Genomic DNA, 17093 nt, shown 5'->3' on the forward strand with positions numbered 1-17093 from the left:
CATATAAAAACAAGTCATAACAATTTTCACAGAAAATATAGATTGATTAAAAGTCAGAAACTGTGTCACTGTGTTAAAATACAAGATTCAAGTGCATGTTATCTACACCAGACACATCTTAGATACAAAGACAAATGAAGTTTTGCTTGTAAACTACTTAAAATGTTACCTGGGGCTTCATGCATGCCTAATCCCAGCACTCGGGAGGCAGAGGCAGGCGGTTCTCTGTGAGTTCGAGACCAGCCTGGTCTACAAGAGCTAGTTCCAGGACAGGCTCCAAAACCACAGAGAAACTCTGTCTCGAAAAACCACAAAAAAATAAAAGAGCTCTACTGTTCAGTTACAGCCCTAACCTCTATAAAAGAGTAAGTAGATTAAAAGTTTCAAAAGATGTATGGAAATAGGACCCATCAGATCACAAGAATGAGTATCATATCAGAAAAAAAGACACTTCAAAATAGACATTATGAGAGTTAAAAAATAAGGCATTCATAGTAATACAAAAGTCAGATCAGCCAGAGAACTCAATGTTTACCACTTAAGACAAGGTTAAGACCCAGAAAGCAGAATTGACATCAATGGTGGGACTTGGATATTTTATCTATAGGACCTGAACATCTAAAAATAAAATTGCTGAAAAGGCTTGAAAACACCCACAGTAGAACATTTCTTCTCAAATACTTATTGAACATTCTCCAAAATAAACATTAAACTGCAAAATGAACTTAAATATGATTATGAATATTAAGATAATATGCAATCTGTTGACCCTCATTGAAATGAAAGGAGATGAATGATGCTTTGGAAAAGAGAAAAAATATTTAAAACTCACAGCTATGCAGAAAATAAATAAAAAAGCATGTGTCACTACTGCTAGGGCCATACTGAACTGAGTGACTGAACTGAGGCCATAGTGACTTCCTTGCCTGAACTATGGCCCAGGACAATGTCTGGGACTCTGGTCCTGTTCCTCAGCCTACTTCAGCAGGAGAGCTATTCCAGCCCCACCCTTTCAATAGGATGAATCCATAATGCCAGGGAAAAAATAACAACGGGGGACCAAAGCAGAAAAGTGTCTCATAAATTTCCATCCAGACATGGGAAACAAAGAAAATGAATAACAATGCAACAATACTCTAAATCCCCAAAGCTTATTCCCTGTGATACACTTACTCCAGTAAAGCTCCAAACCTTATGTTTCCATACCCTTTCAAACGAGTATCGTCTGTCAAAAAACAGAGTTTTTGATTGGACACTTCCCATCCGAACCACTACACTATTTGAAGATGTAGATATGCCACAATCTAGATTAAGATCCCCTCACATATTCTTATAAAATACACAATGTAATAAAAGTTTAGAGTGTATATTTCATGTGATAAAATAATTTTATATGCCGTTTAGTTTCTAGAAAGCAAAATTATGTTTGAAAAACGTAGCACTACAACTGTGCTTGTAATGCAGCAGTAGAGTCTTGCCTGGCATGTATGAGATATAAGCTGAATTCTCAGCACCTGAAGGAAAACAAAATAGAATGAAAAACTACCTGAGATGGGAAAGAACTAAGAATTCTTGAAGAGGGAATCAAATGGATGTAATTCAAGGAAAGAGAAATAGTTATCAAATTTAGTGTGTGGTGGCAAACTTATGAAAAGAATTGTGTGAAATAAAATGGGCATATTGAACGTAAGATTTGTGGACTGGAGTATAAAATTATTGAATAACTGGACAATAATTAAAAAGCCTAGAGCTTTTATCCTCTCTGTATGAGGTACATCTAGAATATTCTCTTTGAGTTGGTAAGAGATCAGTCTTGTTATTAAAATCCATGTTACTGAGTCACATAGCAAGAGCACTCATCATTAACTTCAGCCACCTCCCAAAATCCGTCCTCTTTACCACTGTTCTGCTCTCAACAGCAAGAGCTCAGCTGTCTGATTTCGGCAATCTGAGACACTACAATGTCTGGCTCTCCTTCAACAAAATAACTTTGGAAGCCTTCCACACTACCAGAGATGACTGGGTTTCATATTTCTATAACATAATTGTATCCCTTTATGTGTGTGTATGTATACATATGTATGCAATTGTGTTTTTATACATTTGCTCTTTGACATTTAGATTAATTTCATAATAAAAAGTATTAGTGACTGCAACTTGGTTTTTGACACACTAATTTCCTTTCCATACGTACCCAGCAGTATTAGAATTTCTAGATTTTGCTTAGCTCAGTGAGACGTTGTACAAATGGCCTCTCTTGATTAATGTCAGAAGAACTCAAGCAGGAAACCAGGGGACTCTAGGCAGCCAAGCAAATGAGTGCATTTTGCACAACAAGGCTCTTTTTATTATATACATCTCCTTTGATAACAGTTACCGATTTACAGTTCAGCAGAGAAGCCTGCTTCATGGGCAGAATGTTCAAGGTTATATAAAGCACAGAAATGTTATTTGTCTTCAGAAAAATGTCTGAGGTATGGATTATCATTTACCTTAAATAATCTCTAGAAATGAGGATCACAGGCATTCTTGTGTTTTTCCTCACATTTGTAGAATATCCAAATTCCTTTCTTCTGAAATACCAACATTGATGTTCCCATGGTTATGCCACAAATTGTTTATATCCTCACATACTCTTACTTCAAATCCAATGATTCTACTTGTAAATTTTTGAGAAACCTCCATAATAACTGTCGCAATTTAGTAATTTTATACCTTTTCATGCTCTTTTTTCCCAGAAAGTTAATGGCATGTTCCATCAGTTTGATAGAATGATAAAAAGAAACTTAACATCTTGTAATTAAAATCTTAAATTATGTGCTTAATTTAGCAAAACATTTTTAACTCTCAAAACAGAAAATAAGTTGCATATTTTCCTAAAATAATGGCATTAAGGTTGAAATTTTTAAAAATTTAGTACAACATAAAATATATCAAATCTATGGAGGTCTGTGGATTATAAGTTTTTAGTAAACTTCAAATGATGCTTACTTTTTAATATTATCAACAATGATGTCATTATAACACTACAAAGTGCTAATTATTTCAAAATTAATCACTTTAAATTTTTAATGCTACTTTGTATTCTGGGAAATAGATATATTATGCAAATTCCTTCAAAACTAGATTAATACAGTCATCAATGTCTGATTTAGAAAATTATTGAACCTTACAACTAACTTAAACAAAAACATTTTAACTTTCCTATGCTTTTAGCATAATGGTAAGCAAAATCTTAGTAACTGCTGCTGCATATACTACTCCAAGAAACATGTATGCTACAAGCCACAACCAATTACAATTCAGTGTTTGTTTAGCCATCATCATAGCAGATGACCTTGCAATAATATCTATACCTTGGGAGAAATAAGAAAAATAATTAGAAAGTGAGCTTATGATTTTAAACACCATGTTCATCATTATATGAGTGAGTCTAAAGGTGTATCTAAATTCTTAGACATTATTACCTCATCCATAATTTCTCTTATAATTACTGGCTGTTGATTGTATCTAGTTAGCCTTAAGAGTAAATGTCGGATGATAGTAAGTGACATGTAAATACACCCACAACCTGAGATAACTCCTTGAGACAATCTAGTTTGTAAACACAGTATCATTACAGTTTAACTCTCTAATGATTCCTTCGGAATGACAAATCTCTTAAAAGAGTTATTTAGATATTAAGCATACTTAGAATAAAGAAGCATTTTAGTAAAGTATATATGTGTACATGGATTCTTTATTCCTTTTTATAAAGACATTTGTGGAGGCTGAGATATGTGGACCCATTTCTGAAGAAGGACGCTTAAAAGAAATCCCACACTAGTTCAGAATTGAGAATAATAAAGAGTTATTTATTAAGCGGTAGACGCACAGATCACAATCCTCTGTTGGAACAGAGAACAGCAACCAAATCCTGCAGCCTGAAAAAGAGGCCAGCTATGCACTTTACATTGGCATAAATAGTATAAGAGGCCATGCCCAAGAGGGCAGGTAACTTAAAGGCTACAGGTGGTAGGAATTCACACAGCACATTTCCACTTTGTCTGATGTTCAGAGAGTTCTGGAGGTTGTTCTAATGACCGATAAGCATAGTTGGACATCACAACTTAAAATGTGATTGTTTGGCTCTATTAACATTAAAATAGATCATTCATGTAGGTCCATACTTCTGCTCCTTCTTTTGTAACTTAGGTCACCCGGATAGGTGATCTAGAGCAGCTTCACTACCTAGAAAACAGAATGCTAATGATTTGATGTCTCAGAGTGATAAAGTGATTCGAACTAACTGGAATAACCTCCCAATACTTTTTATGGTTTCTCTCCTGTTATGTTTTATGAGCCTTCATATTTTTACTAGTATTTCTAAGTTATCATGCTCCTACCCTGGCAATATGTATTTTTGTCAAGGCTGGTGCCGAAATGTGGAACTGACCGGTTAATCCCAAATTGCACAGAAATGTGGCCAGGCAAGGAGAGTACGTGAGGACCCTCACAAGAATCCATGTACACATATATACTTTACTAAAGTGCTTCTTTATTCTAATAATACTTAACATCTAAATAACTCTTTTAAGAGAAGATTTGTGGAAACGTGAGTAATGAGTGCTTGAAAATAAATAATTGATAATAAAAAAGGAAAGAGAAAGACAGGGAAAAATCAGGAGTAAAACTGTAAATAGTTGTAAAAATGGGGAAAGTAAATAGTTTTCAATTATCAATACAGTTGCTTAGATGTATTTTGATAACTAGAGGAGCTAAAGTTGAGCAGAAACAAAGGTAGAGATATTTAGAACTTGTAAATATTGCAATCCCGCCCCTGCAATGGCGGCTTATCTGTCACCATCTGTCTGCTCCGGGACTTAGAAAGGCTAAAATATGCCCTCGCCTTCATCACTGCAAAACATGGTGCTGTGGTAACCCAGCTGCAGCCTCCAATACTGCTGGGCTGGTGGAAAGACTGAAGGGAATACAGCATTTGTCCTAGCAATGGCCTGAGTTACCGCTGAGACTGTAACAGTCCATGCACACGTGCTATGCAGCTAGTCTGACCCACACTAGGCGGTGGAGCCAGGAAAGGCTGGAGACAAAAATGTTTAAAGGGCCCCACAAGTCAGTACCCTGAGTTGTTCTATGGAAATGTCTAGAGGCTATTTGGCCCATGAGCCAAGGAGCCTGCCTATATGGGTGTATCTATGGCTTTTAACAGATGAAAGGACTTGGGGATTCTCCTAATTTTATGATTATAAAATTTAAAATGAAAAAGCATGGCATAGCTATACCCGCCTAAGCTTGTGAATGCAGTGGTCTCAGAGCACTATAATGACGGACATCTGAGAGTCTGTAAAGTTATCAGCCACCTCTAACATTGACCTCTGATGAGACTATTAAATGTAAAAAGCATGGCTTATGCCCAGGCAGAGCAGGCAATGGTCCCAAGTACCCAGGCAGGACAGCCAAGTGGAAAAGGGACCATGGCAAGCACCTGGCTGTGCAGCTCAGCTTTAGCCATGAGCCTAGCCTGACCAGACAGTCAAGCTGCACAAAAGAGTCTGTGAAATGTAAATAAGAAAGTTAAATATGCTTTTTATGCTTCTTTGTCAAAAATCAAGTGTTCATTGGTGTGTGGATTGATATCCAAGTCTTCAATTTGGTTACATTGGCCTTCCTGTCTGTTCTTACGTCAATACCAGGCTGTTTTCAGTACTGTAGCTCTGTAGTAGAATTTGAAATCAGGAATTGTGATTCCTCCAGAAGTTCCTTTATTGTACAGGATTGTTTTGGCTACCCTGTTTTTGTTTTGTTTTGTTGTTTGTTTGTTTTTCCTTATGAAGTTGAACATTTTCTTTTGAGGTCTGAGAAGAGTTTTGATGGGCATTGCATTAAATTTGTAGATTGCTTTTGGTAAAACTGCCATTTTAATATGTTCATTCTACCTACTCAGGAGCATGGGAGAACTTCCCATTTTCTGTTCTCTTCTTCATTTTCTTTCTTCAAAGATTTAAAGATCTTGTCATACAAGTCTTGTTCTTGTTTGGTTAGAGTTACTCTGAGATAGTTTATGTTATTCTTGGCTATTGTGAAAGGTAATGTTTCTCTGATTTCTTTCTCAGCCCATTTATCATCTGTATAAAAGATGGGCATTTAGGATGTTTCCAGGTTCTGGCTATTACGAATAATTTTGCTATAAACATAGTTGAGCCCCATGACCTTGTGATCTGATTGAGCATCCTTTGGGTATATACCCAAAAGTGTATTGCTGGGTTTTGAGATAGGCTGTTGCCTAATTTTCCAAGAAATCTCCATAGCCGTAGCCAAAGTGACTGTACCATTTTGCACTCCCACCAGCAATGGAAGAATGTTCTTTTTACCCCAGATCCCCTCCAGCATAAGTTGTCATCAGTTTTTATGATTTTGATCATTTTTACAGGTATAAGATGGAATCTCAGAATTGTTATGATTTGCATTTCTCTGTCATCTAAGAATTTTGAACATTCCCTTAAGTGTCTTTCAGTCATTTTAGATTGATCTGTTGAGAATTTTCTGTTTATGTCTGTACCCCATTTTTTATTAGATTATTTGTTATTTTGATGAGCAATTTCTTGAGCTCTTTGTATATTGTGGAGATTAGTCCTTTCTCTGATATGGGGTTGATTAAGATCTTTTTCCATTTTGGAGGCTGCCATTTTATCTTGCTGACCATGTCCTTTGCTTTACAGAAGCTTTTCAGTTTCAGGAGGTCTCATTTATTAATTGTTTCTCTCAGTGTCTGTGTTACTAAAGTTATATTTAGGAAGTAGTCTCCTGTGCCAATGTATTCAAGGGTACTTCCCACTTTTTCTTCTATGAGGTTCAATGTGGTTGGTTTTATGTTGAGGTTTTTGATCCATTTGAACATGAACTTTGTGCATGGTGAGAGCTATGACTCTATTTTCATTCTTCTACATATTGGTATCTAGTTATGCCAATACCATTTGTTAAATATGCTTTCTTTTTTTCATTTTCTTGTCAACTAGGAAGACTTACAGCTTGGATTTGAAAGATAGCTCACAAACTTTTAATAAGACATACAATGGCAAAGATTTTATTTAAAATTTCCTGTGGGAGACTGAGCCACTAAGTAAAATTCTTAAAGGAAGCAATGATCCAAACTCCAATAGACAGCTTATAGAAGTTGTCAGACAGGTATTCACCCAGGTATAATATACTATACCGAAAGAGCAAGTACATTATATTAATTATAGTCAGCTTCGGCAATAACGTATATTATCTACAAAACTTACTCCTACAGTGGTTTTATGGCAAAATGGTCCACTTTTATGGCTGTACCTTCCTGTTTTGCCAACTAAGGTATTAAACCTTTATTTTGAAGCAGTAGCTTACTTAGCACAGAAGATCAGAATGAAATATAGGAAATATTTTGGCAGGGAACCAGCTATGATCAATGTTCCTTATACTAAGCAAGAGATTAATTGGTTATTTTAAAATAGTGATTCATGGACAATTGCATTTGCTCAATTTAAAGGCCAGATTGATAATCTTTTCCCCAACTGATTGTTGCTGCAATTTACACAAATATATTCCTTTATTTTTTCCTAAAGTTGTAGCAAAAGATCCCTTAAAGGATGCTATGCTAAATTTTACAGATAGTTCTTCCAATGAAAGAGCTGCATATGTTGTTAATGGTAAAAAGGAATTGTGGAACATGCCCATGGCACTTTGAAAACAATTTTAAAGAATAAAATCAGAAGAATTAAGAATTGCCACATAATGCCTTAAGTCATACACCTTTTGTAGATGCACGGGAGTAATCTTCCATGGACAGATTTTGGCGTGATTGCACAAGGTGACCATTCATAATGCAAGGTGAAAAAACTGTAACTCTGAATTATGGAAAAGACCTGACCCTGTATTAATTTGGAGTTGAAGATATATTTGTGTCTTTTTCATAGGAAGAAAACAAAGCTGGATGAGATTGCATATATAGTAGAGGATGCCAGCGCTGATGACTTCATAGGAGAAGCAGAAAGAGGTTCCTGAACCTGTGATCCTGACCTCCTCGTACCATGATGCTACAGACCAAGAAAAGGAATACATGATCTGCTGGACCACGCTTAGGAAGCTTGCGGCCAGCTTGCTGCCACCATTCTGTGCAGCATGAAGTTGGCTGTATTTGGACACTGGGGACCCACACTGCCACTAAGGCCGCTCTTGCTGCTGCCTCATTTCTGATAACAGCTTGCTGCTGTCTGATAAGGGAAAAAAAATATCATGGCAATGACTGGTGATTTCCAGCCTCTTGATGGGCTTGCTATATAGACTTGCAGACCACGGGAGTCCTGTTTACCTTGGAGCTGACCAGAAATGCAGGCAGGACATTTGACTGTTTTACTCTTTGGGACACAGAACTTCTTTTGTCAGTATGGTATTCAATCTGCTGCTGAAATATTAGACCTGAGAACTAAGATCTCAATTTCCCCTCTGGGAAAAATAGACATGTTACACAGAGTGACTGAAGCCCCTCTTTAAATATGAGGAATGTAGTCTAAGGGTTGTTTGCCGGTGCTGATAAACTGGACAATTACTTAAGAACGGCAATGCAGCCCCAAAGCTACAGGGAAACCCTGTTTCAAAAAACAAAAACAAACAAAAAAACAAAAACAAAAAAAAAATAGCAGTGAGGAGTGAGGTTGGACTTTCACCCATAAGAAAAACCTTTTCTTGTCTTTTGATTAGAATGGATTTAAGAGAATTGTGATGTAACAGGTTGTATGTTTATTCCTAATTTCCACTCTAGGATTATGGTATAGTTATAATATTATAACTGTTTTAGTTTACCATAAAATGTTAAGAAAAGTTTGACATTTCTTATGAGTACTTGGATTTAAAAGATTTGGTAAGAAATTTAGATTTTGATACAACAAAAAAATAAGAAACACTCTAGACCAACTGGAAATGGCATTCTGAACCCTGGTGATCCTCCTCTACTTTAATTAGGAGACTATAGTCATTAGGAGCATTTTTATTGACAGAACATTATCTGATTGCAGATGAACTCTCTTAATAAAAAATTGGCTCAGGGACACAGAGCCCAAAAGTATTTTCTCTCTTAATTTTGTTTACAGAGGTCAGCAGTCATTGCTGAGTTTGATCCTTTTTTTCTCCCAGGGCATAAGACATGGGCATATATGACTGTAATATGTAATATAATACCAAAGATGGATAAGGCTTGGAAATGGAAAATTGTTCACCTAAGGCAGACAGGAACATCTGTCCTGTTGCAGAAGACAGGCTTTATTAAAATTAATAAAAAGGGAGGAAATGTGGAGGCTGAGAAACATGGACCAATTTCTACCTTTTCTGGCAGTTAGAGAGTTTTGAAAGCTGCTCAAATGATTGGCAAGCATAGTTTGATGTCCAAACTCAGGATTTGATTATTTGGCTCTTTTAAAATTAAAATAGCTCATAGGTCCATGCCATTCTTACAAGTGGTCAGGATATGCAAATGTACTTCTGCTCCTTCTTTTTTAACTATGAGGTCACCTGAGGAGAGGCAGCCTTCAGAATACATTATCTAGAGCAGCTTTGCTACATAGACAACAGATGCTAATGATTTGATTTCTCAAAGTGATAAAGCAATTGACTGTGTGAATTATCCTTTGTATCATATTAATAAAGTCTTTTTTTACCTTCTCCCAATTTACAATGGGTATAAAAACTGTGGAAAAATAAATGCAGGTTTACTATTCCAGTCACTGGAATACCCTCCTGATACTTTTTGTGGTTTCTGTCCTGTTATTTTTTTATGCATCTTCACATTCTTTACTAATGTTTCTAAACTCCCACACTCCTACGCCAGCAAGAAATATTTTTGTCAAGGCCAATCCCTGATAGACCTTTCTATCTGTGTGATATCACATGTCTTTAATTCCAGCACTTAGAAAGTAGGGCATTCAGATCTCTGCCAGTTGGAGGTCAATTTTGTCTACCTGGAAAGACCGGCTGGGATGACATAGTGAGAACTTATCTAAAAAAATAACTTTAACATGATATTTTTGTTATGTGCTTGTGTTTTTATGGAGGTGCATGTATGCACCTTAATCTACTTGCCATGAGGCATAGGATACTCTGGAGCTAGCGTTACAAGTGGTTATAAGACACCCAATATAGGTGTTGGGAATTTATATGTATCCTCTATAAAAGCAACTCTTAACTGCAGGCTTAGGATTTTGTATCTTTTTTTTAATTTATTTTTATTTTTATATTTTATTGAAAATTTTCAACTCCTCCCACTTCCCTCCACTCTCCCCACTACCCCTTCCCCTCCCTCTCCAGTCCAAGGAACAGTCAGGGTTCCCTACCCCATGGGAAGTACAAGGTCCTCCCTGCTCCCCCCAGGTCCAGCAAGGTGAGCACCCAAACAAACTAGGCTCCCACAAAGCCCGTCCATACAGTAGAATCGAAACCCAGCGCCATTGCCCTTGGCTTCTCTGTGAGCCTCCACCGTCAGCCACATTCAGAGAGTCCGGTTTGATCACATGCTCCATCAGTTCCAGGCCAACTGGCCTTGATGATCACCCATTAGATCAGTCCCGCCATCTCAGTGGGTGGGCACACCCCTCTGGATCCTGACTTTCTTGCTCATGTTCTCCCTCCTTCTTCATATGGACCTTGGCAGCTCAGTCCAGTGCTCCAATGTGGGTTTCTGTCTCTATCCATCGCCAGATGAAGGTTTTATGGTGATATGCAAGATATTCATCAGTGTGGCTATAGGATAAGGCCAGTTAAGGCACCCTCTCCTCTGCTGCCCAAGGAACAAGCTGGGGACATCACTTTGGACACCTGGGAACCCTTCCAGAGTCAAGTCTCTTGCCAACTCTAAAATGGCTCCCTTAATTAAGATATCAACTTCCCTGCTCTCATATCCACCCCTCCTCCATCCCAACCATCCCATTCCCTCAAGTTCTCCCCATCTCCCCTTATCCCCACCCCACCCCCACCTCCGTGCTCCCAACCCCTGTCCGGCAATCTTGTCCACTTCCAATATCCAGGACGATAACCATATGTTATTCTTTGGGTTCACCTACTTATTTAGCTTCTCTAGGATCACGAATTATAGGCTCAATGTCCTTTATTTGTGGCTAGAATCCACTTATGAGTGAGTACATACCATATTCATCTTTTGGGGAGGATTTTGTATCTTTACTGGTTGCTACAGCTATTGTTTTGTCTACTCAGGTATTTCTCAATTTGTATTCTCGGATTTCAAATCTAAAACACACTTAATCTAGAAGGCATTTAGGTACTAAACGCCAATATTTATACCATTACTTTCTTCTCTGTTCAAGAGCACTTTCTAGTGCATCAGGCTCTTAATATTTTCTTTATAATTGTGATTTCTCTTAAAAGTTACAGAAAAAAATTAGCTAGAACTCCAGTTACTTTTAGACATAGCTATGTAATTTGTAAGCAATTTAATTTAGCACAAGGAGCAATGACAGTCTGTGTTTCTTGGAACTTAAACTATGTTTCATTTAGAACAACAAGGCTCTAAATCTGAGTTTGTTCAATTAGTGCTAATGTGACATAATGACAAAATTAGTCCAGAGGATGTTAAAAAGTTTAGAAATAAATTACGCTGGAGAAAAGTTTCAGATGGAAGAATACTAATTTTGTCGCACATTTTTACTATAAAAGCAAGCGAATGCATTCTCTCTATAACAACTGTAAAACTCATACACGTGTTACACAGTGTGGAACATAATCTTCATTGCTAACAATGATGGCATCTTTTTTACATCTGACCATTGCTTTGCAAAGCATTCATAATTAAATTGAGAGCACAGGAAATAAACATTTGGCTTTCTACTTTAATAAAGGCAATAAACAGCATGCAATCTAAATTTAGAAAAGTGCCAAAAGAAGTTTCAAAGAGTTTAATAACAAGAATCATAAGTTTACTTAAAATGTTCAACTTTAACGTATGAGGTAAAGAAACAGATTTTTTTGAATTGTACATTGTTTGCTTTTAAATTTCTAACTCACAGACAATGTGCAGAGTCTTATATCCTCTAAGTCATAATGTCACTGCAATCTGTTAATATTTGTAGTGGTTAGAAATATCCTCAGTAGGCTCAAGTATATGAAAACTTGATTCCCAGTTGGGGACACTGCTTGGGAGAATGATGTGGCCTTGATAAAGGAAGTTAATTGTTGGATGTGGGTTTGAGAGTTTCTAGCCTTAGTCTATTTCCAGTTCCCTATCTGGTTTGGGTTGCTTGAGGATGTGATCTCTCCTTTTCTCTGAACACCTGATGCTGTGATTGCCATGGAATGTGTACTCTAACTGGAACTATAAAGCAAAATAAACTCTCCCTTATGTACCGTGTCATTTGTCATGCTGTCTTGTCTGTGCAGCAAAAGAGAAATTAATTCAATATTTATCATATTTTTCCTCATTTAATATTCTCTTTATTCAGCTTTATTATCCCTTTTTTGTGACCTAAAATAGCTGTCAATCTTGTCTACCTATTAAAAGATGGCAAAATCACTGAACATAGCCAGGTTCCTCTGCATTTCAATCTACCTCTTCTCCTCCTTACTTGTACATTTGCATGCAGTATGTATGTGTTCAAGAACTAATCACTAAAATCATATGATGCCCTCCTGTCTTGATTATTGAAAACTACTGCCATAAACATGTGTTGATACGCTAAACTGTATGTGATCATCAATTTGTTAAACAATTCAGAAATAACCTAGAGAAGCAAAATACTGGTATTACATATAAAGTAAAGAAACCCTACTCATTACCCAAATGTTTGTCAAAGGAGTTTCAAACCTGAATAAGTCAAGAAAATATTTTTCCTTTTTTCAAATTGGAGAGTTTGGCCATCTTTTTTTTTCTCTCTTTTATTTTTTTATTACATTTTTGTTCATTTTTTAAGGCAGGGTTTCTCTGTATAGCCCTGGCTGTCCCGGAACTCACTCTGAAGACCAGGCTGGCCTCACAGAGACCCGCCCGACCCTACCTCCCAAGCGCTGGGACCAAAATGTGTCTATGGAACAGAAGAAAGCTGCCTGACCTTATAGAACTTTCTTCATTTAGCAGTGAGGGAGAAAGATAATCAACAGCAGACATAAGAAATAAGTAGATTATGCAAATGTTATCAGGTGATAAAAGCTGTAGTTAGTACCTGGGTTCTGTGTGCCAAATATCTGCAGACCTCTGTATCTTCAAATAGCCAAAGACCTTTGCCATCTCTTACCCATTCCCAACTAAGCCCACCCCCTAAAGAGTTTGGCCATCTTTAACACACTCGAAAATAAGAACATCTAGACAGTGGTGTTAGAACAGATTGTTGTACCAACGAGGCAATTTTCTAGGAAAGTTGTCAGATTCAGGGCTAAGTATTTTTGTCCACACTCGTGTTCCCTTGCAGGAAGAAATATATGTTGCTAATTTTTGTTGTATCAGTAATGAAGCTGCTTGTTTGGGTATATAACCAGTTTGCTCAGCCCACACAGATGGTGCAGAAGTAGACCTACAATAACCTTTGCTCCATCCACTAACACATTGCTTGCTGCAAATACAGATTCAAGAAAGATACATCATGCTTGGATTTTCAAACATTTTCCTCATCTCTCTACTATACCCAGCTATGGAAAAAAAAAAGACTAAAGGTAGTTAAGGGGAAATAAATGTAGGAAGCATTGATAAATCTCACCATTTATTTATGCTAATTACTTGTAATGATTTTTTTTTCTTATACTGACTTTTTTATATTTATCACTCAAATGGAAGCAGCAATGACCTGGAGTACTGCATTTTTTTAAAAAAAATTCAGTTCCAATATTTCCTCAAAAGTCATAATTGATATTTAAATAATAATGATTGTATATCTTCCATTTTAATATAGTCAGATACGGGCTTTTCCTGGGGATGGGCTGTCACAGAGACATGCTCCTGGAAAGTATTTGTGCAGTCATCAAGGAAGTGTCAGAATTTGTGATTGACTTTTAAAGTTTGCTAACCTTTTCAGTACAATTGCTATTGTTTAATGACCTAATTTACAACACTAGCTTGGAACATTTGGTTTAAATTCTTCAGGCAAATGCTGTTTTATTTACTGAGCTAAGTTCACCCCAGTGTTATTCTAGACAAAGAGAAGAAGGAAATGATCTGGCACACAAAGCCTTTTTCAGCATACGTTATTTAAAGATCCAGCTGAGAACATGAAGATGGTGAATCATTTACAGAAACTCAGCCAGTGTCTTCATACCCTATAGAAAAGAAGAACTATGGAATATATTTGCAGATAAAAAGGAATATGATAGAAATAATAAAAAGGGAGGTAAACTTTAAAGTGGGGGGGGGGTCCACAGTAGCCCTTTATATCAGCATGGGTTGGAATGGAGAATGAAGGCTTTCTCCTTTTTCTCTAATATAATCTCCCTACTTAAAGTTCACTGTGCTTTCCGTGAATAATGTATGTGTGCTGACATTCTTGGTGAGGACGAATAACACAAGACAAACTTTAATGAGCTTTAAGTAGGCAGTAATATTATGATCTACATTAAAAAGACTCCAGCAGAGTTCATGAAATTAAGAGCGATTATTTTGCTTTTGAAAATATCATCACTTAACCTGAGTACAGCTAATTTCTTTTGCCATTATATTAAATATGAGAAAGATATTCTTTAGATGAATACTTTTATATTTTACATATGCCCAAGATACAGACATGCAGCAAACATCTCATTTGTAGAAATTTCCTCTCCATGAAATTAATAATTAACCATATTTGTGTTGTCTGACATTAAAGATAAAGATAGTGGCACAGTAGTACTTCAAGAATCAAGCAATGGGAAGCAATAAGGACAGTAAACAATTACATTTTTGAACGTCACTGAAAAACTCTACTTGCATTAAATTTTATTTTTATTTTCTTTCCCATTCCCACTGCCCTTAAGATACTTCTGCCGTATCCTTTCCAGGGCAAAGATTACATATATAAGAAATCATATTCAAATTTTAATAAACAGAGAAACCCTCAGCATTTCCTAATGTTTCCTCTGCATAATGTCTGACTTTGGGTCTGGGCTCCTGCTTCCATTTGCAGCCTTTGAATTGGAACAACGATCCCTCCCAGGCTGCTGAACATTAGGAGTCTGTGTAATAAAAGAATTTAAGTTGAAAATCTCTTTTGAGTTCCTCGTCTTGGAGATCAGGGAACACCCAAGGAGGAAAGTTTGTAGGAGAAAGAGGAGAAGGACATCACGAGAACATGACCCACTGAATTAGCTAAGCATGGCTCACACGGCTCACAGAGACTGAAGTGGCAAGCAGGGGCATGCGTACATCTGTACCAAGTACTCTGCGTTTATGTTATGATTGTTAGGATGGTGTTTTTCTGAATCTCCTGCAAGTAGGACCAGATGTGTCTTTGACTCTTTTGCCTGTTCTTGAGACTCTTTTCCTCATGTTGTGTTCCTTGTGCAGCCTCGATAGAGGGCTTTGCCTTGTCATACTGTAGCTTGTTCTGTTTGTTCTGTTTGGTTGTAATCTCTTGGAGGCATGCACTTTCCTGAAGAAAAATTGTGGGGAAATATATTGAAAAAAGGGTGAAGGGAGGAGGAATGGCAGGAAGAAAAACTGTAGTTAGGATGTTTTGTTTGGGAGAAGAATCTGTTTTCAATTTAAAAATAAATGAATAAACAAATGAAAGCAAGATAAAAATTCTGAGACCTATTCTTGATGGAGTATAATAAAAGCCCCAAAGTGAGCCATCAAGATTTTTTGAAGTAAATACTGATTTTTAGTGCTTCAATTATTATTAATAGAAATAAATATTGATTTTTAGTGTCGCAATTATTTCTTAATGTGGTAATTTGAATGATATGGCCCCAAAATCTTAGGCATTTGATCAACTGTGCCCATTTGGTGGCAGTTTGGGAAGGATTAGGCAGTGTGGCCTTGTTAGAGGAAGCTTGTCACTGGGGGGCAGACTTTGTGCTTTCAAAAGACTGGTGACATGATGTGGGAGTGTCATATATCAAATCTGTTGATTTCATTGGTTAATTAATAAAGAAACTGCTTGGCCTGATAGGTTAGAACATGGGTGGGTGAAGTAAACAAAACAGAATGCTGGGAGGAAGTGAGCCAGATGTCATGCCATTCCTCTCCAGGGCAGTCCTGATGAAGCAAGCCACCAGGTCAGACATGCTAAATCTTTCCCGGTAAGATTGGTGCTACCCAGATTACTAAATATGGGTTAGGCAAGATAACTCACCACCTCATGGTGCTGCACACATTAATAGAAATGGGCCAAGCAGTGTTTATATGAATACAGTTTGTGTGTTGTTATTTTGGGGCATAAGCTAGCCAAGCAGCCGGGAGCTGGGTGCCAGAAAGCAGCCTGCAGCTCCTTCTACAGTGACATGCCTAGGGAGCTCTCTGCCTCCTGCCTGTGAATCAATATATGACCTTCCAGCTGTTTACACTGTCATATCTTAACTCCGCAATTATAGACACCAACCTCTGCTACTGTAAACCTAAGTTAATGCTTTCTCTTATAAGCATTAAGTCACAGCAATATAAAAGTAGCTAGTACACTTCATAAGTATGTTTACAGTTTGTAGTTATCTTATTGAGAGTAATAAGGAAAGGAAAGAAGTTTGTTACCTTTTAAGGAATAGCATACTCCAAAAATGCATGGAATAATATACCCAACATTTATTGTAATAAGTGTATAGATATTATATTGCTCACTTTCACAAAAATAACACAGTGGTGGTACTATGAAAATGTGGAAGACTAAAAATAATAAGAACTGTACACAAGGTGGCCTTGATTGACAGAGCTAATATAAGAGTCCTTGGAATGACTTAAGAAAGCAGAGATTTAGGTGAAAATTTCACACAATACAGAGGTAAAGAGGCAAAATCATTCGTATGTGGAAGTTGTAGGTAGTATACATAGGAATGTTTAGAATGCTTGTGCATACATTATAATGCCTTCTTGAATTCAACAAGGACCATATTTCTAGCTTTTCAAATAATTTTATGATTTTTAACAATAATTATATGCCCTT

This window comes from Microtus pennsylvanicus, chromosome 1 (genome assembly GCF_037038515.1).
Source record: "Microtus pennsylvanicus isolate mMicPen1 chromosome 1, mMicPen1.hap1, whole genome shotgun sequence".
In the NCBI taxonomy this organism is placed as follows: domain Eukaryota; kingdom Metazoa; phylum Chordata; class Mammalia; order Rodentia; family Cricetidae; genus Microtus; species Microtus pennsylvanicus.